The sequence below is a fragment of the Electrona antarctica genome (assembly GCF_951216825.1).
Source record: "Electrona antarctica genome assembly, chromosome: 9".
Classification (NCBI taxonomy): Eukaryota; Metazoa; Chordata; class Actinopteri; order Myctophiformes; family Myctophidae; genus Electrona; species Electrona antarctica.
Genome location: NC_136790.1, coordinates 916812 through 941460, shown reverse-complemented (window position 1 = coordinate 941460; position 24649 = coordinate 916812). Strand labels below are relative to the sequence as shown.

At 41.4% G+C, this 24649-nt stretch overlaps 1 long non-coding RNA gene across 1 annotated transcript; it reads right to left on the bottom strand.

Annotated features, from left to right (window-relative positions):
* Positions 1–1877: 1877 nt before the first annotated feature.
* LOC306930148 lies at positions 1878–6790 on the bottom strand. The gene is made up of 8 exons (XR_013790859.1): positions 6741–6790; positions 4062–4227; positions 3806–3883; positions 3500–3611; positions 3205–3286; positions 2910–3044; positions 2489–2646; positions 1878–1987 (listed from the first exon to the last, which is right to left on the bottom strand). It is a non-coding gene; the product is annotated as an uncharacterized lncRNA (long non-coding RNA).
* Between the last annotated feature and the right edge of the window lie 17859 nt (positions 6791–24649).

The window sequence follows — 24649 nt, the reverse complement described above, 5'->3', positions numbered from 1 at the left end:
CGGGAGTCAGGGTGAGGAGCAGATGAGGGGAAACCACTCTCACACGCGTGAATTCCGTTTGTGTCAGAGCATAGGCATGGCTGAGGCATGAACGCCCCGCCTGCCTGTGATTGGTCTACCGACACTGCAGGCGGGGCGTTACCATGCCTATGCTCGGACACAAACGGAATTCATGCCTCTCACACTCACGCACTCACACTCCTCCAGTCCCTTCCGCTTCACCCTCCAGGGCCTCTTTTATGTACAGACGTTTGAGGGTAAAGAGTCCAGAATGAACCCTCATGCGGGTCTCCTTGGGCTCCACACCCCTCTGGAGCAGGGGGGGATCTCAGGGTAAAGAGTCCAGAATGAACCCTCATGCGGGTCTCCCTGGGCTCCACACCCCTCTGGAGCAGGGGGGGGGGGTCTCAGGGTAAAGAGTCCAGACTGAACCCTCATGCGGGTCTCCTTGGGCTCCACACCCCTCTGGAGCAGGGGGGGATCTCAGGGTAAAGAGTCCAGAATGAACCCTCATGCGGGTCTCCCTGGGCTCCACACCCCTCTGGAGCAGGGGGGGGGGTCTCAGGGTAAAGAGTCCAGACTGAACCCTCATGCGGGTCTCCTTGGGCTCCACACCCCTCTGGAGCAGGGGGGGGGATCTCAGGGTAAAGAGTCCAGAATGAACCCTCATGCGGGTCCTTGGGCTCCACACCCCGCCAACTGTTGTAGGCATATGAAATTAAATTGGAGAAAAAGGGGGTAAATTAAGTGGTTACTCAATGAAAATAAAAAGTACTCGTATCGGTACTCGGTATTGGCGAGTACTAACAATTAAGTACTTTTACTCAGTCTGAAAGAAATTGGGACAACGCTATTATGTCATTGGCAACTACACACATCTCCAAACATTCTACCCCTTTGTGTATGACCCCTCTGCTTCATGTCCTGCAGCAGATTTCTCTGTAATGACCACCTCACTGTTATATCCCTTGGCTTAAATAAACCAGTAAGACACCTAAGAGGCGGATGTGTGCACTTGTTGACGGTAGACTGCTGGGTGAGCACTGGCGCTTTGGCATGGAAGGGTCAGATCAACAAGGAATGAATTCTGTACTGGCCATATAGCCTAATAGTCCGGCAGCCGACAGGCTTCTTTAGTTTAAAATTAACATCCTATGGCATGCAAAAATGTCAAACTTTCCTTTTGCTTTAAGTAGCATGCGACATGTCAAACTAGGGGGTTTATTATTCTGAATCCATTCCAAGCATTAGTTTTGCACAAAAAACACTCCTTGGGCTAAAAGCAGCCATAGCCACTAGCCCAAATGTGCCCAAAATGTGCTGACCTCAAACTAATGCTTGGAATGGATTCCGAATCATGAAAACCCCATAGTTTGACATGTCACATGCTACTTAAAGCATAAAGATCATTTTTGACATTTCTGCCTGCCATAGGATGTTAATGGTAGGGTCACAAGAAACCCCTATAAAAAAAATTGCCCAATAGTGACAGCCGGTCAGCAGTATATAGACAATATTTTAGGCCAATAAAAAAAAAAGTATACCAAATTTCCCACCCCATAGCCATAACCGTGGCTGCCGGACTATAAGGAGCATGTCTTGAGTGTACAGTGTTTGATGATGTCAGATCAACATATGGAATGTCAGAACAGGTCAGCTCCATATATGGAGATCTAAGGGTGGTAGCGGGGACATTCTCTTGTGTACAGGGTTTGATAGGCCTTAATTCAGGCCTGTTGAACTCTAGTTGCCGGGCGCAGCTGCACTAATAACTTTGGGGCAGGCCCGTCTAGAGTTTAAATGGACAGGTATCAGTCAAAAGGGAGACATCAGGTTCTGACATTTCACATGTCAGTAAGAGCAGGTCAATAGCTCACCCGATCCCTCCGGCTAGTGAGAGCCTTCCTCCTCTTCACATCCTCCAATGTCCCGGCCAGCTCAATTTGTGTGGTTGTCTTGAGGCTTTCAAAAGCCCTGTTACAGGCTTCTAGTGAATGACAACACAAATACCACATTATGATCTCTAAATGTATTATATTAAGGCATCTCAAAAGGATGGTGATAGAAATTAGCAGACAAAATGTAAACTGTCAAACTAAATGGGGGTACTCTGACGAGCTAGCTATAGAGACAGGGAGACCCCTATTATTTAGCAAACACTACAGACATGATTACCATTTGAATAGAAAACCAACCTATTTAACAAAAAAATAACACAAATCACACCAATATTACATTTGTCAATATTTGGTCATTGTGCCATCTGTTATTTTTAACCGTATCAAATCAACACTAATCTACAATGTAGGCATTTAGCACACTTTATCAAGAGCGATTTACAGTAAGCAAGGTAAACATACATAGAATGCAGAGACAGTGAACTGGGTAGGGTCACAGCCATACATTTATACAAGGGTTTCTAGAGTTGTACTGTTGGGGGGGGGGGGGGGGGCTCTGTTGAAGATAAATAGGTAGATTAAGTACATACAGACAGCTCTTGGGGAATCTTTTGGCTGGCAGGAGGAGGCGTTTGCAGGATGGATGCCTCCATCCTGTCCAGCCTCTGTCACCCCTGAAAAGCTCTCCTTGACGGTGCTGGACAACTCCTTGACGGCATCCACCCTTCTGGTGAGCTGTGTTACCGCTCTACAAATGTGAGGGGAAATAAATAAGTTAGGATTGAATTACTGTTATTATTACAAGTTTATGTTCTGTGTTTCATTTTCCAACAAAATCACAATAACCTTGGTCAATAGGTAGCAGTGCAGGACCACAGGTCATAGCTGGGTCTCTTCGGGGTGTAGTGTCTTAAGCGCATGCGTGTTCCCTCATAACCGAGAGGACATGTGAAAGAAAGCCACCAGGATAATGCACCGAATAACACGTGCGTGCGTGGCCAAAATTCTTACCATATTCAAGATCACGCCCCAGTCATGGTCCGAAAGAAACTGGATCATGGTAGACACCCTAGGATTCACACCAAGTCGTGATTTGTTTTGCTTTCCACTTTAGTGCCTTTCTCTGGGTTGATCAAGAACATGCATCTGCAGACACACAAGGACAATGAAGAAAATCTTTAGATTATAATACAGCCATGTAAAGAAAATAAACTAATGTAGATTATATAAAGCAATTAAAAAATAATAAAGACTGGAGGGTGGTGTATGTGTGTCTATGAAATGCGTACTGAATGTTTAAGCTTACTTGTTTTAAAAGCCCATATTCGAAGATCATGTTACTCAAAGGTTCCTGGTCTTTGGTCGTCTTCTCCACCATCTGGGTTGACCTGATAAAATAGAATTTCAAATTATTAATGTGTGTATATCTAAGTACTGTGTGTGTGTGTGTGTGTGTATATCTAAGTACTGTGTGTGTGTGTGTGTGTGTGTGTGTGTGTGTATATCTAAGTACTGTGTGTGTGTGTGTGTCCACGCACGCACACTCGCCGCGTGCGTGCGTGGACACGGTAAGATTCATGCGTGGACACTATGAATCTTACCATAATCAACAATCTCACTACTCATGGTCCGAGAGTGAATCAAGGTATACCTAGGATTCACAACTATAGATACGATGTGCTCTCCTTCTCTGGGTTGATGGAGAACAGACACCTGCGGAAATAGAATAAAAACAGTATTTTATATATATATATATATATATATTATATATATATATATTATAAAACAAAGAAAAATATATTTTTAATTGAAGATGTTCATTTAAGGCAACTTCTAATGGAAAAGATTTAGATTAGGCAGTGCTACTTTCTTTTAGTGCAGGCTAAAGCAAACACAAAAATACACACCTCTCCAGAAACCCCAGGGTTGATGCCAGCGCTGATGGGTAGACGTTTTGCAGAAAACAGGACTCTCTGAATAAGAAACTAACAAAATAATAAAACAAGCATCATTAAGATTTTAAAACTGCTCATCACCATCAACATAAATGTATTGTATTTCAGGTTGAGGGAAATACAAGTTCAGCTGCATACAGTTGTGTTCTTCCTGCTTAGTTCTGCTTAGTTGCTTAGTCTGCTTAGTTCTTCCTAAGCAGGAACTCACATTCATAATTTCACCACAATCTTCCTGAATTCCCATTTGATGTTTCTCCGGTGTCCAAAGACTGCAACAGTTCCTCTGGGAAGTTGTGCCATGGTGCTATGAAGGTCTACACCCAATCAGGGCGTTGGAGCTGCAGGACCTTAGCCAACTTTTATTTCTGCCATTTCTGGAATTAAGGAAAAGTTACACCAGTTTTCAAAAGCAAAAATGGGCACACACACATATACACACACATACACACATCCCTTTGAGAAAACCTTAGCATAAAAAAAAGAAAAACATGAATACATGTCTGTAAACTCATTGGCAACTACAGATCACTGCAATTACTGGGATACATATCCTACATACACTCTCAAACATTCACTGACACCAACCAGACCTACCAACGGAGATTGTATTAACGGCAACACCAGTTTTGTATTTTGGCTACATAAAACACAGGCGCAAAGACTGCATAAGTATATAACACAAACACACTTTCAATAACAACATGGATAACCAGGCCTGTCAGCGATGATCATGCCAATAATGACCTGCTACTAAGAGCAGAGGGAATTGAACACATTCAACTGACCACAACATTGCAAGAACTTTGTTTTGAGAAAACTTTTTTTTCATTTTCAAATTGGATGCCATAGCTTTTCTTGGCCTGAATGAAGGGATATGACAGACCATCTTATAACATTTTCATCACTGCATTTTCCACTAAAGAACAGTCACAGACTCACATAACTTTTTATATATATAATTTCTATTTGACACCATAACTGGAAACTCCTTATTTTTTTCCCACTGGAAGCACCAATCCAACAAGTTGACTGCACAACAGATTTGACCTTGACAAAGGCCATTCAGTTATTTTCTTCTTGTTTTTCCTACTTTTCTATACTTTATCCTTCCCTCGCACCATGTGTTGCCTTAGGCCAGATGACCACCACAATCATCATAATGTGGTACCATTTTGATTTTGTCCATATCTCCCCTTAACTGTTAAGACACTATCCAATACCTTCCATAACACAAAAGGTCTCATGGAAGATTTGTGCCAATCCTATGCTTTCATGGTGCATCATTTGATGTCACAATATCATCAGCAACTGGTTGACACTCTGGAAACTTTCAAGCAATCACTAATAAACAAGGTGATAAAATATGAAATACTATTAGAAACTAACTAACTACTATAATATTTGCAATCGGAGGGGTAACCCAGTTAAAAATGGTAACCAAACATGTCAATGATCAGTCAGTCAGATCAGTATAAAGAATATGATGTCACTTCCTGAACTGCCACTCCCCTCACTGTGTCAGTCACTGAAGGCAGCATTCAGTGTTTGGTTGCAGCATGCTGCGTTGGCAATGTTGCTGCTTTGTACTCCACCTAAACTTCACATTATACTCAGCGGTGAGTAAAATTTATGAAATCCAGTGCAACTGTGCTCTATATAAAGGTTAATTTGATTATGTTACACTTCCCTATCGACCATCAGTGATGTAAATAGGTTTTGAAATGTCAATATGGTCTTCCAGAAGCACACAAGAAAGAACCCTATACAAAACCGCCACTAGACCTATTATCAGTATGCATCTAAAGTAACTCCAAATTACTGTACTGTCCTTGTATGTAACTCATCTGTACATTTAGAACTCATGGCAAAAGTGTGCAGTGTCAAAGTGTGCAGTGACACAGAGATCCTTCCAACCGCTTTTCTCTGAATTCCTGAATTTTATCAAAAATATTTCATGCACGAAAACAAATTCTACATTATCTAAGCACATGTTAACACGCACCAGGCTATAGGACATATCAGCTATATACAGTAGTACCTCAAAGACAAGCTAAAACAAAATGTGCTGGAGACAGTAAGTGACTATCGGATCTACAAGCTCACAATTCCATGCATTGAGCTTGTAGATCAGCTATTTTTTATTTGGCCCATGTTTGACCAGTTTATATGATGGTTTCTTGATTACTTTTGATGTAGTCTTTCCTTAAATTGTCACTGTATTACTGTCATCTGGGGACCCCGAAAAAAGACGGACCGGTTGAGAACCACTGCACTAACAATACTGTACATCCCTCTTTTTAATTGAAAGCAATGAAATTGCCAGAAATGCTCTCATAGTGCTATCTGGCATACAAAAATCTGTTACATAATCATGTGCACAACTGCAGTGCTAATTAGTCCATTAGTTATATTGAAAACAGCCACTGAGCGAAAAACCCAAGAATCCTTTGCCCGAATATGGTGATATCCTCCATATGGATACTTTCCGAATTCTTGAAATATACTCTTGTAATAGATTTCATGTTGGGAGAATATCAAACTCCAGCCATTGGACCAATTTTATTCTTGTTGCTGAACAAACACTCTATAGCAATGATTACTGTCACAATATAGAGCTACTTAAACTGTTACTGAACAAACACAGACTATACCAATGATTATCACAATATAGAGCTATGACACTTATTTCAACCAAAGAAAATCCTCTACACTACCTTTAATTAAGCAACATATTTTAAGTCTTTTCAAACGTGGCTCTGCAGCCAAATAGCCTACTTTTGGTTTGACATGAAAACATTGACAAAGGCAAACATTGACAAAGGCTGAAAACACTACAGTATGAAGTGCAAATGTAGCTGCAAACCAATAAATAAAAGCTTAGCATTACCTGTAATATCCATTCCATGCTACAGCTTCTGTGTGTGTCTTCTGTGTGTGGCTCCTCTCTGTTCAAAGGACAGCGTGTGCTCTTTCATGAGCCAATGGCTGCATGCCACGTCACTGCCTAAACGTCACAGCCAATCAGATTTCGTCTTTTCAAAAACGCGGTGCACTATGGGTGAACTGAAGAGCTGCAATGCATTGTGGGATGTGTAGTTGATCTTTTAAGTGCTTTCCATTAACACTCCTTATGTCACGTTTCTTCAGCAACTACAATGATGAATGCCTGATTTCTTTCACTTTCATTCACAATATAATATAATAATACAGATTGTTTGGGCCTTAAACTGATTATTTTCTTACAACCTGTCAATTAATGTATGTTGTCTGTATTGACTGTATGATGCAGTTTAAAAAAAAAACTTATTTCAAGCAGTTTTTTTGTGTTTGATATTAAATTATATGGTTATTATCAGGTGGGTTACACTCAGCAGTGGTTCTGGGGAGTTCCAGTTGTTCGGGGACCACCAGTGGTCCTTATAGGGGTTCCAGGTGGCCCCCAGCTAAATGATGGAGAGTTGGTTAAACCAAATGGACCCTTATAGATCTACGTAAAATTAAAAATGAAAGTTATGAGACCAATAACTGGTGCCTGGCACCCTCAGTTGCAAATTCTGCACCCTCATAGTTTAAATTTAAAAATTAGATTGACATTTGACAATTGACATTTTTATTTGCCGGCCTCAGTCATTTAATCCTGGAGCCAAGCATGGTGCGCGCGTGTGTCTGTGTGTGTGTGTGTGTGTGTGTGTGTATGTGATTGTAAAATCCATAATCTTTTCAAATGTGTGATAATGTGTGTGGGTGCCGCTACTACACACATTGGAAAGATTTAGCATAGACAACCAAGTATTAAAGAAGGTCTTTCCCCCTCCGTAAGGTTGCAAGATACCATCCTGGAATTTATACCCTCACATCAGTAAGCAGGAACTGGGGATGGCAATGACGGACCTGAAAGTCTGACGTGGCATATGCATGTCAAACTGGGGGTCCTTGAAAAAGGACAGACAGACAGACAGACAGACAGACAGTCTGTCTGTCTTTCTGTCTCGCTGTCTATCTCACTGTCTGTCTCGCTGATAGATAGATAGATAGATAGATAGATAGATAGATAGATCAAACCCCTCTGGGCAGGTGGGAGACTGGCATGTTATATTATGATGGTGCCATTTACCAAAACACAGACAGGCACCATGCACATTTTGTAGGTGCCTGTGAATTATTTTGTAGTCCACTTCCAACTTTGTGTGGTCGATCATACGTCGATCTAACTACAGACAAATGAGCTGCAATGTTTTGGGAAGAATGTCCTGGAACACAGTTGAAAGATGAATTAATGCCAAGTGAAGTCATGTGAATCCTCAATGCCATTTGGGTCATGGTGTCAGGCCTCCCGCTTTGCCCTCCACAAACGGCGAGGGAACTGTGCAGTTCACGTCATTTGACCAGTACAGTCCTCCTAATACCCTTTCACTTGCCATTCTTTATTATTTTTTAATAGAAACCCTTAAATGCTGCACCAGCTGACCTTTCTGAAATTTGTCTATATAGCAACTCTAGTCAGCTTTTGGTCATCATTTCTCACCAGCTTTGTTTAAACAGTAATTGACTAGAATGGTTATACATATGGAGATATTATTAACTGAAGTCGCACACACACGCACGCACGCGCACACACACACACACACACACACACACACACACACACACACACACACACACACACACACACACACACACACACACACACACACACACACACACACACACACACACACACACACACACACACACAGTCAGACTTGCCTGATCAACAAAAGGTCCTTGGCATCCTTCAAATATGAAAAATGTGTCCTGCCTGAAAAAAAAGGATTTTTTTTTAATATTTAAAGGATTTATAATGCCAAAAAGGTCGCTTCAAAGCCTCTTGGGTGAATGTTGGCCTTTAGGAGTGTCCGTTTGGGAGGAGACCTATGTCTTCTCGTTCGTCTCGGCCAGCCGATCGAAGATCTTTTTTCCGTTTGTCTCTACGATTTTTTGGGAATCTACTATTGATTTTAAGGACAGAAGGCCGCAAATGTTGAATCGGCTTAGTCCGAATGTCGTGTCTATTCCTTGATCGTGGACGCTTAGAAGTGTCGGAGAGACACGAGACCCATTTCATCGGATTTGGCATCCTTCAAATATGAAAAATGTGTCCTGCCTGAAATAAAAGGATTTTTTTTTAAATATTTAAAGGATTTATAATGCCAAAAAGGTCACTTCAAAGCCTCTTGGGTGAATGTTGACCTTTAGGAGTGTCCGTTTGGGAGGAGACCTATGTTTTCTCGTCCGTCTCGGCCAGCCGATCGAAGATCTTTTTTCTGTTTGTCTCTACGATTTTTGGGGAATTTACTATTGATTTTAAGGACAGAAGGCCGCAAATGTTGAATCGGCTTAGTCCGAATGTCGTGTCTATTCCTTGATCGTGGACGCTTAGAAGTGTCGGAGAGACACGAGACCCATTTCATCGGATTTGGCATCCTTCAAATATGAAAAATGTGTCCTGCCTGAAAAAAAAGGATTTTTTTAAAATATTTAAACGATTTATAATGCCCAAAGGTCGCTTCAAAGTCTTGGGTGACTGTTGACCTTTAGGAGTGTCCGTTTGGGAGGAGACCTATATGTTTTCTCGTTCGTCTCGGCCAGCCGAATTGTATGCGCATAGCCTACTGTACAGATTAGGCAAGCAGGGCTCAGAGCATTATTGGTTCACAGTCCCTGATGGCTCATTGAAGTCAGTCAGAAGGAGATATTTTAAAATATGTCCCCTGCATGCTCATGGATGACTAAGACCCCTACACATTCTGTATCCGGCCGGTTGACAGGTCACTAAAGTCATGCCTGTGTGCCGTAAACCCCTTCAAACTGTTGAAGAGCTTCTACAGTTGGTGAAGAAGCCTGCATGTATGGGGGGGCTGAGGTGGACTCGGGAAACCTTGATGTTTAAATCCTCAGGCCTCTGAGCATTATGGGCTCCCATGAGTCCCCGATTATATATTGCTCATTCAAGTCAGGCACAATACATGATGTAATTATCAAACAAATAGGTTATATGTTGTCCCATTCGCACTGTACAGTGTGTGTGTGTGTGTGTGTGTGTGTGTGTGTGTGTGTGTGTGTGTGTGTGTGTGTGTGTGTGTGTGTGTGTGTGTGTGTGTGTGTGTGTGTGTGTGTGTGTGTGTGTGTGTGTGTGACTTCAGTTAATAATATCTCCATATGTATAACCATTCTAGTCAATTACTGTTTAAATTATTATTAGCACTCTCTCTCGTCTCTCTCCGACGAACACTCCTTTCGTCCGTTTTACCCTACGTGGCACGTACAGTAGCCAGTGTGCATGCTGTACTTCAAAGTAGCATTTTCTACAGCAAGACAGGAATCTGTTAATGTGTTGGTAAGGTAACACTACCTTCAGCAAGATATGTTTAACGGTACACAAATGTTTTTGTCCGTGCACCCCCTGTGCACCCCCCTGTACTGTCCGTGCACCCAATGCACTGAAAGACATGCCATCTGCTGTATACTCCTGCAGCTGCTCTATACATCTCCTTACAATTTACAATTTACAATTTAGGCATTTAGCAGACGCTCTTAATCCTTACAACAGTGTTGCAGATTTGGCTGTTTGTGTTAAATATCACCATAAATCCACCATTACCCTTTTCATGTCACGCACCCCATAGAGCAGTGGTTCCCAAATGTTTTCATGTCAAGGACCCCCAAATTGACATTTATTAGCCCGCGGACTCCCATTTGAAAAGATATGTCAGGAACTCCCATAAGAGAAGATATGTACGGCTCTAACAGACCCCCCATTTAATGGCATTTCCATCTCTGGGACCCCAATTTATATTGTAAAATCAATGTTAATTGAGAGTGTACACATGGTTCCAATTGTACACTCAGAGTTATAGACCAATAAGGGTCCATTTGGTTCCAAACTATCATTTAGCTGGGGACCCCACGGAACTCCCTCAAGGACCCCTGGGGGTCCCCAGACCCCACTTTGGGAACCACAAGGGGTGCACGCACCATAGTTTAACCCCTGGTTTAACCTATGTAATTGTTGGGCAGAATGCCCCCCCAACAACCTTTACACAATAGAGTGCCATCCCCCTTTTGTTTTTGAAAAATCGTGGAAATGTGTTATTTGGAACACATGACAAAAATAAGATGTAGCTGCTGGTATCCTTATAGTATTGTTACTGTCGGGAGGTACCACCCAACTCTATTTTGGAGGTTTCAAATCAATGCTATTAACACACAATGAAATCGTAAAAGGTGCTTTGAACTAAACCTCTTAACTCAATTGGAAACTCAAACTGTCTGTTAAAACAGCTAACTCTACCACCTCTCATGCAAGTAAGTGGCAATATATAAATTCCAACTAAGGCAGTATTGCTTTGTTTTAAAAAAAATGTTTTCTTCATTTTCTGAAAGAAATAACAGTGGTTTCTTCCTGACAGCAGAGATGTATGTCCTTGTGATGTATAGTGGGTTTGTATTTGATAACATTTGGCAAATCAAAGAACTCAGGTCAATCAGCTCTGTATTCTACAGAAAATCCAGTGACTTATCCAACATGTCAATGTTCATGAACTACCAAGTACCAATATCAGTAAAATATCTCACTCAAAACAGGCCCAATGGTTATATCGTGCATAATAGAACAAACTCAGGATATGCATCAGAAATGTCCGTATTCTAGAAGAATCCTAAAACCGGAAATTAGGGATTCTTGCTATTTTCGCCCTCAGGTCATCTTCGGAACACATACATGACAAAAATAAAACTACGCTCATATCCTAGTACAATATATTGTCTTCAGGGTGTATATTGAGTTCATATTTTACATAATATGCATATCAACAAACTCAGGATATGCATAAGAAATGTCCGTATTCTAGAAGAATCCTAAAACCGGAAATTAGGGATTCTTGCTATTATCGCCCTCAGGTCATTTTCGGAACACATACATGACCAAAATAAAATTACGCTCATATCCTAGTACAATATATTGTCTTCAGGGTGTATATTGAGTTCATATTTTACATAATATGCCGCATATCAACAAACTCAGGATATGCATAAGAAATGTCCGTATTCTAGAAGAATCCTATAACCGGAAATTAGGGATTCTTGCTATTTTCGCCCTCAGGTCATTTTCGGAACAGATACATGACAAAAATAAAATTACGCTCATATCCTCGTACAATATATTGTCTTCAGGGTGTATATTGAGTTCATATTTTACATAATATGCCGCATATCAACAAACTCAGGATATGCATAAGAAATGTCCGTATTCTAGAAGAATCCTAAAACCGGAAATTAGGGATTCTTGCTATTTTCGCCCTCAGGTCATTTTCGGAACACATACATGACCAAAATAAAATTACGCTCATATCCTAGTACAATATATTGTCTTCAGGGTGTATATTGAGTTCATATTTTACATAATATGCCGCATATCAACAAACTCAGGATATGCATAAGAAATGTCCGTATTCTAGAAGAATCCTAAAACCGGAAATTAGGGATTCTTGCTATTTTCGCCCTCAGGTCATTTTCGGAACACATACATGACCAAAATAAAATTACGCTCATATCCTAGTACAATATATTGTCTTCAGGGTGTATATTGAGTTCATATTTTACATAATATGCCGCATATCAACAAACTCAGGATATGCATAAGAAATGTCCGTATTCTAGAAGAATCCTAAAACCGGAAATTAGGGATTCTTGCTATTTTCGCCCTCAGGTCATCTTCGGAACACATACATGACAAAAATAAAATTACGCTCATATCCTAGTACAATATATTGTCTTCAGGGTGTATATTGAGTTCATATTTTACATAATATGCCGCATATCAACAAACTCAGGATATGCATAAGAAATGTCCGTATTCTAGAAGAATCCTAAAACCGGAAATTAGGGATTCTTGCTATTTTCGCCCTCAGGTCATTTTCGGAACACATACATGACAAAAAAAAATTACGCTCATATCCTAGTACAATATATTGTCTTCAGGGTGTATATTGAGTTCATATTTTACATAATATGCCGCATATCAACAAACTCAGGATATGCATAAGAAATGTCCGTATTCTAGAAGAATCCTAAAACCGGAAATTAGGGATTCTTGCTATTTTCGCCCTCAGGTCATTTTCGGAACACATACATGACCAAAATAAAATTACGCTCATATCCTAGTACAATATATTGTCTTCAGGGTGTATATTGAGTTCATATTTTACATAATATGCCGCATATCAACAAACTCAGGATATGCATAAGAAATGTCCGTATTCTAGAAGAATCCTAAAACCGTAAATTAGGGATTCTTGCTATTTTCGCCCTCAGGTCATTTTCGGAACACATACATGACCAAAATAAAATTACGCTCATATCCTAGTACAATATATTGTCTTCAGGGTGTATATTGAGTTCATATTTTACATAATATGCCGCATATCAACAAACTCAGGATATGCATAAGAAATGTCCGTATTCTAGAAGAATCCTAAAACCGGAAATTAGGGATTCTTGCTATTTTCGCCCTCAGGTCATTTTCGGAACACATACATGACCAAAATAAAATTACGCTCATATCCTAGTACAATATATTGTCTTCAGGGTGTATATTGAGTTCATATTTTACATAATATGCCGCATATCAACAAAACTCAGGATATGCATCAGAAATGTCCGTATTCTAGAAGAATCCTAAAACCGGAATTTAGGGATTCTTGCTATTTTCGCCCTCAGGTCATTTTCGGAACAGATACATGACAAACAGGTCATTTTCGGAACAGATACATGACAAAAATAAAATTACGCTCATATCCTAGTACAATATATTGTCTTCAGGGTGTATATTGAGTTCATATTTTACATAATATGCCACATATCAACAAAACTCAGGATATGCATCAGAAATGTCCGTATTCTAGAAGAATCCTAAAACCGGAATTTAGGGATTCTTGCTCTTTTCGCCCAGTGTCAGCTACCGAGACTTTGCCCCACCCTGAGTCTCGCCATAACCATGGGTTCCTCATCCCATTCCACATTCATCGCATTTTGTTTCAATAAATTGTCAAACGTAAGTAGAGGTGTGGTCTCTTACCTGTTAACTCTACTGTAGTAGATTCAGCTGTTGCACAGCTCTTTACTGATTTCAACAAATCACTGCCATGTCCATTACAAATATAGGCATTCAACTCAAATGCAACTGCATAATGAACATGGTGTAAAACAAATGTATAGTAAGGCAGCCAAGTACATTTTTGAGTAGTAAATCATCATCATCAATTAGTAAATAATAAGGTATCAATTTATCCAAATCACTGTGCTGTTGTGTGGTGCAGAGTGAACAAGTCCCACAGCCTTCACTGAAACAGAAGTTAATGTAGCAGAGTGACATTTTAATTGGAAACTCAATTTGTGACTAAATGTGATAAAAAAAAAACATTCATTTATTTCTTCACATCCCCTGTGGAACGCAGAACGTTACCTTGTGTTAACGGTTAACGCAGCAGGTTCCTTTCTACCAGTGTGAGGAGACATTTCAGACCACAGGTGTCACTATTGACTCCCCCCCCCCCACCCACCCCCACAAGCTGTGAAGAATTATTATGGCAAATTAGCATTTTCATTTCCTTGTACACAAAGAAATGTGCAACTCAGACATCCCGCCTATTAATTTTTAATTGTTGTTAGGGAGGCACAACGGTGCGGCTAATCTATGGATTTTTACAGTTAACGGCCACTAGGGGACCTTCTAAATCTATCTCTATGGACGGTGCTTAGACTTACTGCTTGTGACATAACATTCCGCCAGAAGGAATCCAACTAGCAACTGCTTAAGTTCTAGCATAATACTCTGTCTGATAAGCTTTATTATTGATATCAAACCAGATCGCTGATTTCAATTTTTTCATTATTATTTTGGCTTGGCCTTCTTTAGCGATCCTAGACCGGGTTGCGCAACTGCGCTCCCGTCCGCATTTTAATTTAGCTGGTGCGGCTTATATTCAGGTGCGCTTTATAGTCCGGAAACTACGGTATTTGTATCACTTTTTAAACGTGACAGTGTTTAGATTATAAGCAGAAGATCATGTTTAAATGCCATGATGAGTCATCTGGTACTCCTTAAACCAGGCTAGTCGCTTTGGTGAATTTCTGATCAGTGTTATGTCACGAACAACTACCATGAAATCCTGACACTCTTTGATGTTGTGGACAACATCCAACACTGCGCTGTGCGGTGCAGTGTTAATGTGTTAATGTAGTTCTGTCCGCCTCGGCAGGTTCTGTGTTCTGTCGCTTGGTCAGCGGCAGGTTTCAATGGCAGGCTGGCATTGCTGTTGCCAGCCAGGGTGATTCTGCTGGTGGTGGTTTCATTGTGAACAAATAGCCTCAAGCACAGTACAGTACTGTATGCATACCCTACCTGGCAGGTAAAGCCACCAGATTAGCATTTGAATGCCTGATCTGCATGTGTACAAGTAGACAGGCTACGCGGTCCACCCCCCGCCCCGGACAGTGAGGACAAAAGAGGTGTTAAGGTGCGTTCAGACTTGGATGGTTAGAGCGCGCGATTACATAGAAAGTCAATGCAAAGACGAGAATTGCGCGAACGGGCGCAGCGCGACCTGGCGCGGTATAAATGGGATGAACCGAGGCGAATATATATATTCAGGTCTAATTCCTCATCGGGGCTGAAGCCCCGCCGCCCCCACGGAGTCTACGTCACTGCCCTGGCTAGACAACCCGGTGTAGCAGAGATATGTGCTCTGAAGAGTGCCCCTTTCTAGTTCAAACTGCAGTATATCAGGCCCAAACCAGTTGAGGAGATTGCTATGCTGTGGGACGATATGGGATTCGTTTTTTTTATTTATGACAAAGCTCTATATTCATGTCAGGAATTCACTCATTGCAACAAGCAGCCGATGGAGACAACCAATTATTTGTTGTAAAAAGAACATATCAGAATTATTTTCTGTCTCTAGAAGGGCATTGTTTGTCAGCCTGGCTCAGGTATTCAAAGGTATGGGGAAAAAAGGAAAAGAAAAGAAAATACAACTCACACCACCCATTTCTTCACTTTGAAACATTGGTGAGGACAAACATTAAAGACCTTGTAAACAGTGCAGTGTGAGGAATTTATCCCATTTGCTTTCCGAAACTTAAAGTGGCAAGTTATATTGTCATTCCTTAGAAACATGAAAAGGCGAGGTTTCAACAACAAAACAAAAAATATATAGTGTGACTCGAATAGAATTCAAATAAAACTCAACCGTAATCCAATACAGCACCAATTTTGACACATGAATAGATGGAGACGGCTCTAGCCCAAATACACAACAGCTCATAACTCAATTGATTTGCTGAAGCTGAAAGCACCATGCCTGACTCATGCCTTCCCTTCAACTATTTGCCTTTTCTTCTTCCTTGTCTGTTTCTATTTGTAAAATGTAATACAGCTACACATAGGGTAGAGTACAGCTACACATAGGGGTTGTTAAAGTATGGTAGAGTACAGCTACACATAGGGGTTGTTAAAGTATGGTAGAGTAAGGTACTGGCCACGCCACACCATCCAGACCATGGTCAAAATAAATTTCAATAATTGTCCAATGCGGTGCTTTAATTCTCAAATGACTTTGTTGAAGACAGTTTTAATGTACATTCAACATACCCTGCTTCACCATCACATGGCTCCCCTTGGCTTAACTCACACCCGTGTGAAGTGAGGGGCGCTCTTATCATTATACATTATCTCATGAACAACTGAATTTATGTGATTGGTTGGTTAAATTACGTCATATTTGGCGGACATGTGACCTTTCTTTGTCAATGGCAAATATTGAGACGTGTGGGGACAAAAGCTGTATATAGGAGGGGCTAGCACCCCTCAATAATAGGCATATCTACTAGCTCACAATGCGTCACAATGCAATTAACACATTTCTCGCAATTCTCGCTATATGTCGTTATATATCTGCTACGACATGCCCAGAATAGAACTATGGTTCATTAAAGGTTTGAGAAATGGGCACGTCACTTCATGTGAAATTGACAGTTCTAATCCAAGACCCTGGGAAATAACTCGTGTCCACTCCCTTACAAACCACTGGCACTGCTGAGGTGTCTTACATCTCCACCCACTTCATTGTTCATTGCTCAGTGAGCCAAAAGTAGAAGACTGTGGTTGTACTATGGGCACCTCCTCCCAGGAGCCCAATCTACTGTACTGGGCACCTCCTCCCAGGAGCCCAATCTCCATAACTGAATGAATGCTATAGGAAAACAGCATGCAGGCTCAGCAAAACATTACTAGATGAGTAATGGTTTTAAAAAGGGCTTGGCCAATGAGTATATGGGCATGTGCGCTTCATACATGTTGAGAGCCGTTATCAGAATCCTTCTGCTGTATATCATACATGTTGAGAGCCGTTATCAGAATCCTTCTGCTGTATATCATACATGTTGAGAGCCGTTATCAGAATCCTTCTGCTGTATTCTGCCTATTATAATGGAGCCGTTATCAGAATCCTTCTGCTGTATTCTGCCTATTATAATGACCATCATACATATTGAGAGCCGTTATCAGAATCCTTCTGCTGTATTCTGCCTATTATAATGGAGCCGTTATCAGAATCCTTCTGCTGTATTCTGCCTATTATAATGATCATACATGTTGAGAGCCGTATCAGAATCCTTCTGCTGTGTTCTGCCTATTATAATGTGCCAGTTCACTAGCTGGCTCATTGGAGATGCTCTTTAATACAGTGAGAACATGATCTCCATTTAGCATTGATACAGTGGATCATGAAAAGGACCACGGCAAGAAGAGGAGTTAGGAGGATAGTGGACATGAAAAGGACCACGGCAAGAAGAGGAGTTAGGAGGATAGTGCGTTTAAAAGGACCACGGCAAGAAGAGGAGTTAGGAGGATAGTGCGTTTAAAAGGACCACGGCAAGAAGAGGAGTTAGGAGGATAGTGCGTTTAAAAGTGGCCTCCATATATACAGTAGCCTACATAAGGGACTGCGATAGCAACGGCCCTGAGAGACCTAGCAGTGGAGGGGGAGGTTAAAAGGTCAGAAATGTAAGAGGGTGCCAACTGCCAACCCATTAAGAGCTTTATAAACAAATAGGAGACTCTTGAAGTTAATTCTGAATTGCACTGTGAGAGAGGCCAGGACGGGGGGATATTATGGTCTCTCTTCCTGGTACCAGTCAAGACAGAGCCAAGCCAAGAGGGACGACTGGCAGTGTAAAGGGAATTGCGATTATCGTCTAAACGGGATGATATGAGAGTGTGGATGACTATCTCAAGGTCGTGGACATGGCTTGATTTTGTCAATGGAGCGGAAGTGGGGATCATTCTTTACCAGTGCATTTACCTGCTTATCAACCTTTTTGAGGGGTGCTACCGCGCTATAGCCCCTCCTATATACAGCTTTTGTCCCCACACGTCTCAATATTTGCCATAGACAATGAAAGGAGAAATTAGGTCAAATGTCCGCCAAATATGACATAAATTTTATCTAATGTCCGCCAAATATACCGCTAATCAACTTACAAATTAGTGTGGCGAATATTCAGGGCCTTCAAGGTATTCAGAGAAGGCCCTGGGGTCAGAAGAAAGAAAATAATAATTTTATAAATAACTTTATAAAAATATATATATTTTTTTTAATCACATTTATTAAAATAGTTTGTGTCGCTAATCTGTTAAAACCGCACTGTTTCGCTCGCCATAGTTGTTTTCGCCCCATTCACTGCGCATTAGATCGTTTTTGTACAGGAGAAAATAACAGCCAATCGGAGATTTCTTTTAACAAGTCTCTGGGCAGACTTTCCTCCATCGAGGGTATTCTAGCTTGACCGGCAACGGGAGCCCAGGTGTGGAGTGACAGTTTGATCAGCCAATCACATTTGGAGCTGTAGTCAATGGGCGTAGTCTTTTAGATGCCAAGGTATTCTAGAGGGATCTTGCCCCTCGGCTACCGTAGCGATACAGCGCCAACTATCAAGCATTTTACTGGTAGTAAACAAACTAATGAAACATGGCAGAAGCAAATGATACCTCCGATGTTGTTGCGGATTTATTAACAGTTCCCTTTTCAAGAAGAACATTCAATGAAAAGACCCCAGAAGGACTGGAAATCAGCAACGGTACCCCTGGATTACTGGCTCGGTTTCACGGAAGAAGCTTTTCTGCTGGGAATGTTTGTTGTTTGGGACCGACAAGGATGCCTGGAACTTTAGAGGCTTCGATAACCTTAGCTGTTTAACAAAGTCTGCACAAAAGCATGAAGGCTCAGTGAAAGCATGAAGCAGCTATATAAACTGACGTGTTTAGCTGTAACTATCCCTGTCATGTCCTTTCCATCACCGTGGAAAGGACATGTTCTGCCCTCAAGCGAATTAAAACATGTGCGAGGAATACAACCGGACAATCCCGACTCTGCATTATGAAATGAAATGAACCAGGGTATCTGGGCTAAGCTCAATAACTTGTTTCCAGCCAGGCCCTGCTCATTGAACACATTTCATCGTAGTGGTTCAATGCCTTGTTCAAGGGCACTTCAGCGGTGGTAATTTTAACGTGTCGGACCGCTGATTCGAACTGGCGACCTTCCGGTATCAAGACCGCTCCGCAATCCGTTCGGCCACCGCTGCCATTGTCATGTATTCTATGGCAGATTTTCAGTGAAAGCATGAAGCAGCTATATAAACTGACGTGTTTAGCTGTAACTATCCCTGTCACCACTTCAACCACCGTGGAAAGGACATTTTCTGCCCTCAAGCGAATTAAAACATGTGCGAGGAATACAACCGGACAAACCCGACTCTCTGCATTATCCTCTATGGCAATTGAAAAATAAATTCTCCTGGATCTGAAAAAGACTGATAAGCTTTATGACCGGTCCGGGCCATTGAAAAGTTCACCCAAAAGGAAAGGAGGGTGGATTTTGTCTTCAGGTGAACCACGTCAAAATGGTGAGTGAAACGAATTCATTTATATTGATCTGCCGCTGCATTTTATTTCCACACAAATATATGTCTGTCTTGAAATATTGGCTGGGCTGCTGTGCATTTCATTTGGTAATTCTTGACTTGATCTTTTTTTGCATACCGTAACTGCTGTTGTTACGAGGTTGATTGTGTGGCACTGGCAGCTGGCATCGATTTAGGCCGATGTGCCGTAATTGTGAATGAAGTTATTAGCGCAAATATTAATATAGCAATGAATGGCATTGGTTTCTCACTCAGTATGATATAGGCAGGGGGCACGGGGAGCTCACACTGTAGCGTGTGTGTGTGTGTGTGTGTGTGTGTGACAGCCTGCTCGTGCACTGTCTGCAGCTCATTGTTAGGCTGGCCGTTGTGTGATAAAAAATAAAATAAAACTTCAAATCCGCCTCTTAAATAGCACATTAAAGATGATGATAATCTAATAGTTCTTTATAGATTTTGCTCTCAAAGTGCACCAGATTGAAGCATTTCCATCGCAAAAAAGCCCACACATTTGTAGCCTATATGCTTCCGTCTGTCCTACAAAGCAGACGGGAGGTCTATGTTGTATTTGTTTATGAGTTGATGATTTGTTTTTCTTTCAGTCTTGGTTCTTGGTTTGATGTTCACATGGATTTCCTTTCTTCATTCCTTTTGATTTAACGTGCAGCCAGTGAGGTAAATAGTTGTTCATGTGTTATTTTACTCCATTTATGTGCATTATGGTTTCTGTTAATGTTTATCTGATGGCCTCCTGGTGGCGCTATAATAGGCCAATGTGAAAAGGGTGCCATTTCTTCATACGCCTTTGATTTGAGGCATTTTGTTCCAAAAATGTGTTTTGCAAAAATCCACCTGTTGGTGGCGCTATAACAGGCCAATGTGAAAAGGGTGGGATATATTCCTCAGCCTAGTAAGAAAATGTGTGAAAGATTTCACGTAAATTGCATGCTGCGTTCATGATTTGAGGCTTTTGTTCAAAACGGGGCAATCTTGCAAACTGTGAAAGCCAATTATAGCGAATTAGGATGGAATATGAAATATGGGACAGATCCGACTTGAGCACATGACCATAGAGATACTGTGTAACGATTTGTGAGATTTTTGGACAGAATATGGAGGAGTAATATCAAAAAATGTGTTTTACAAAAGTCGGCCTCCTGGTGGCGCTATAAAAGGCAGATGCGGAAAATGCAGGTCAAAGGTTTGTCCTTGGCCTCTAGGGAGTGTGCATGCAACGTTTCAAGCAGATCGATGCAGTTTTAGGTAAAACATGTGAAAAGCTGCCTCATGGTGGCGCTATAACAGGCCGTTCTGTAAAATGTGGGGCAGAGGTTCATCGTTGGCATCCAGGGAGTGTGTGTGCAAAGTTTGGCATCGACCGGGTTAACGGTGCCGGAGATTAGCTGGTAACAGACGGACGGAAGGAAGGACTGACACACACACGGACGGAGTGCAAAACATCTGTCTCCCCATGCCTTCGGCCTGGTGGAGACAAACATCTGTCTCCCCATGCCTTCTGCCTGGTGGAGACAAACATCTGTCTCCCCAAGCCTTCGACCTGGTGGAGACAAACATCTGTCTCCCCATGCCTTCTGCCTGGTGGAGACAAACATCTGTCTCCCCATGCCTTCTGCCTGGTGGAGACAAACATCTGTCTCCCCAAGCCTTCGACCTGGTGGAGACAAACATCTGTCTCCCCATGCCTTCGGCCTGGTGGAGACAAACATCTGTCTCCCCATGCCTTCTGCCTGGTGGAGACAAACATCTGTCTCCCCATGCCTTCTGCCTGGTGGAGACAAACATCTGTCTCCCCATGCCTTCTGCCTGGTGGAGACAAACATCTGTCTCCCCATGCCTTCGGCCTGGTGGAGACAAACATCTGTCTCCCCATGCCTTCGACCTGGTGGAGACAAACATCTGTCTCCCCATGCCTTCGGCCTGGTGGAGACAATAAAGCCACCAGTAATACAGAACAACTGAGTCGTGTCAAAAGGAGTGACACTAGTGTTATTCAAGCTGGTGTACTATATATACTCCTGTCATTTTGGGACCCAATGCCTGGTATGGGTGGACCCAATGCCTGGACCCAATGCCTGGTATGGGTGGCAATGAAACATGTTTAGTCACTGTTTCTGGCTCTGGAATTGAAAGCTGGTTGCGAACGCAGTGAGCATTTACTATGAGACCCAGCAGATCACGTCTGTGTGTGTGTGTGTCTGTGTGTGTCACGCTGTAACACCACCCGCCCACCACCAGAGGGCGCAGCTGTATCACACACAAAAACACACACATGCACGCACACACACACACACACACGCACGCACGCACGCACGCACGCACACACAAAAAACTTAACTTAAAAAAAAACTTAACTTAAAAAAAGTTAAAAGGAAAAACGCACACACACACACACAACTTAACTTAAAAAAAACTTAACTTAAAAAAAAACTTAACTTAAAAAAAAAACTTAAAAAGGAAAAACGCACACACACAACAAACTTAACTTAAAAACAAACTTAACTTAAAAAAAAACTTAACTTAAAAAAAAACTTAAAAAGGAAAAACTTTAAAAGGAAAGAAAAACTTAAAAAAAAAATAACTTAAAACAAATTTACTTAAAAAAAAACTTAAAAAGGAAAAACTTTAAAAGGAAAGAAACTTAACAAAAACTTAACTTAAAAAAAAACTTAACTTAAAAAAAAAACTTTAAAAGGAAAAACTTTAAAAGGAAAGAAAAACTTAAAAAAAACTTCAACTTAAAAAAAAACTTAACTTAAAAAAAACTTAAAAAGGAATAACTTTAAAAGGAAAGAAAAACTTAAAAAAAACTTAACTTAAGAAAAAAACTTAAACACAAAAAAAGAGAACTTAAAAAAAACCTTACAAAATTACGTAATTTATTCCAATTGTTGTTTTTGCAATTTACGAGCTGCGTTCGCTTCCCGCGTTCGCGCGTCTTACTTGTGTGAATCTACAGTTTGTATTGTGTCTGCCGTTGAAGGTATGTGAGTTGTAACAGGGAACAGCTGTGTATGTGGCTCTTGATCACTTCAATAATCCTATGAGTGAATTTGCTATTTCCTTTGGTTCAAACTAGAGGTTTTGGGCTTTGACATGACAGCCATCAATTACAAATGTTAATTTTCAATTGAAGACTAATAAACTGTTGTAGGTTTTAGGTTATGTGTGTTGTGGTTGCTGAGGTTTGTTGTGAGCTGTTGTGACAGGGTGGCAGTATTTGTTCATGACTGGCATGGTAGCAAAGAATGTCTCTATGTAGGCCATTTCTTTCTTTCTTTCTTTCTTTCTTTCTTTCTTTCTTTCTTTCTTTCTCTCTTTCTCTCTTTCTCTCTTTCTTTCTTTCTCAGAAAAAAAACAAACAAAAACATTACAACAACTAATTAAACAAAGCTGTGACGTGACCAACTCACAATAGTGTTGGTCCCCAGGTTGCTCTTAGTCAGGATGGTGGTCAAAATCAGTTGAAAACCCCTGGTGTGGTCTAGGGGTGAGCTTTAATTCCTTCACTCTCTCCGTCTCATCTGTGTATCTCTTGTGTGTTCTGTCGGTTTACTGATGTACCTATTCATCTATCTCTGTCCACACACAGTCACACACCCCACGGCCACGGCCCACCACCACTACTGTTCCATTCATCTACATAATAAGATCCTGTGATTCTCTCGCTCAAGTGTGTTAAAATGTAACCGTAAGTGTTTGATGTAAAACACACACACACACACACACACACACACACACACACACACACACACACACACACACACACACACACACACACACACACACGCTCAGTACTCTGCTTCCCAGCAATGTTAATGGAACAGATTTGGCTTTAAACTCCTCTCCAATCACTCATTCTGTCAGACTGAGTGTTCTTGACCTTGTGTCTTCCAACAGGAAAGTGTGAATAGTCTATCCCCCCCCCCCCCCCCCCCCCCTCTCTCTCTCTCTCTCTCATCCTCTGTTATGTGTGTCTCACTTTCCCTCTCCAATCTGTCTCCCTCAGTAGACAGACTCTGCCCTGCCTTCTCTCTCTCTCTCTCTCTCTCCCTCTCTCTCTCCCTCGCTCCACATCTTCCTTTTATTCAACATCTTTTCTTTACCTAATTCTACCCTTTCTCACCTGTGTCCCTCTCTCACGCCTCTTCTTCTTTGTAAGACAAGATAACGAGTTCTTGTCTGGTCGACTCTGGTGTTTGCTGAAATGCCTCTCATTGAATGTCTTGCCCATCACCATTACAATTCACAATTTAGGCATTTAGCAGACGCTCTTAATCCAGGGCGATTTACATTAAGCACGAACAAAAGCATGGCAATACATCGCAATCGCATACATAAAAAGTAGTTATCATGAAACATGCGTAAGCTAAGAACGTAACAGTGGAATATCTATATAATGAAACTATGCATATACTTTAAAGTGCTATGTCTACATAAAATGCTATAATAGTGCTGTCTACATAGAATGCTATGCTATAAGTCTGCATAAAATGCTATCTAAGTCTACATAAAGTGCTATCTAAGTTAAATAAGTTGAGCCTTTGCATAATGCCTGTAAGGTCGTCAGGGTTAGGGCAAGTGTACGGGCCATGATGGAGTCTGAAGAGGTGGGTTTTCAGACTGTGGCGGAGGATTGGGAGTGCAGTTCTGATTGTAATGGGAAGTGCATTCCATAGTTTTGGAGCCAGAAGGGAGAAGAGTTTGGGACGTGTGGAGCGTTTCCCCGGCGTACTTCCAGCTTCCCTGCGTTGGCTG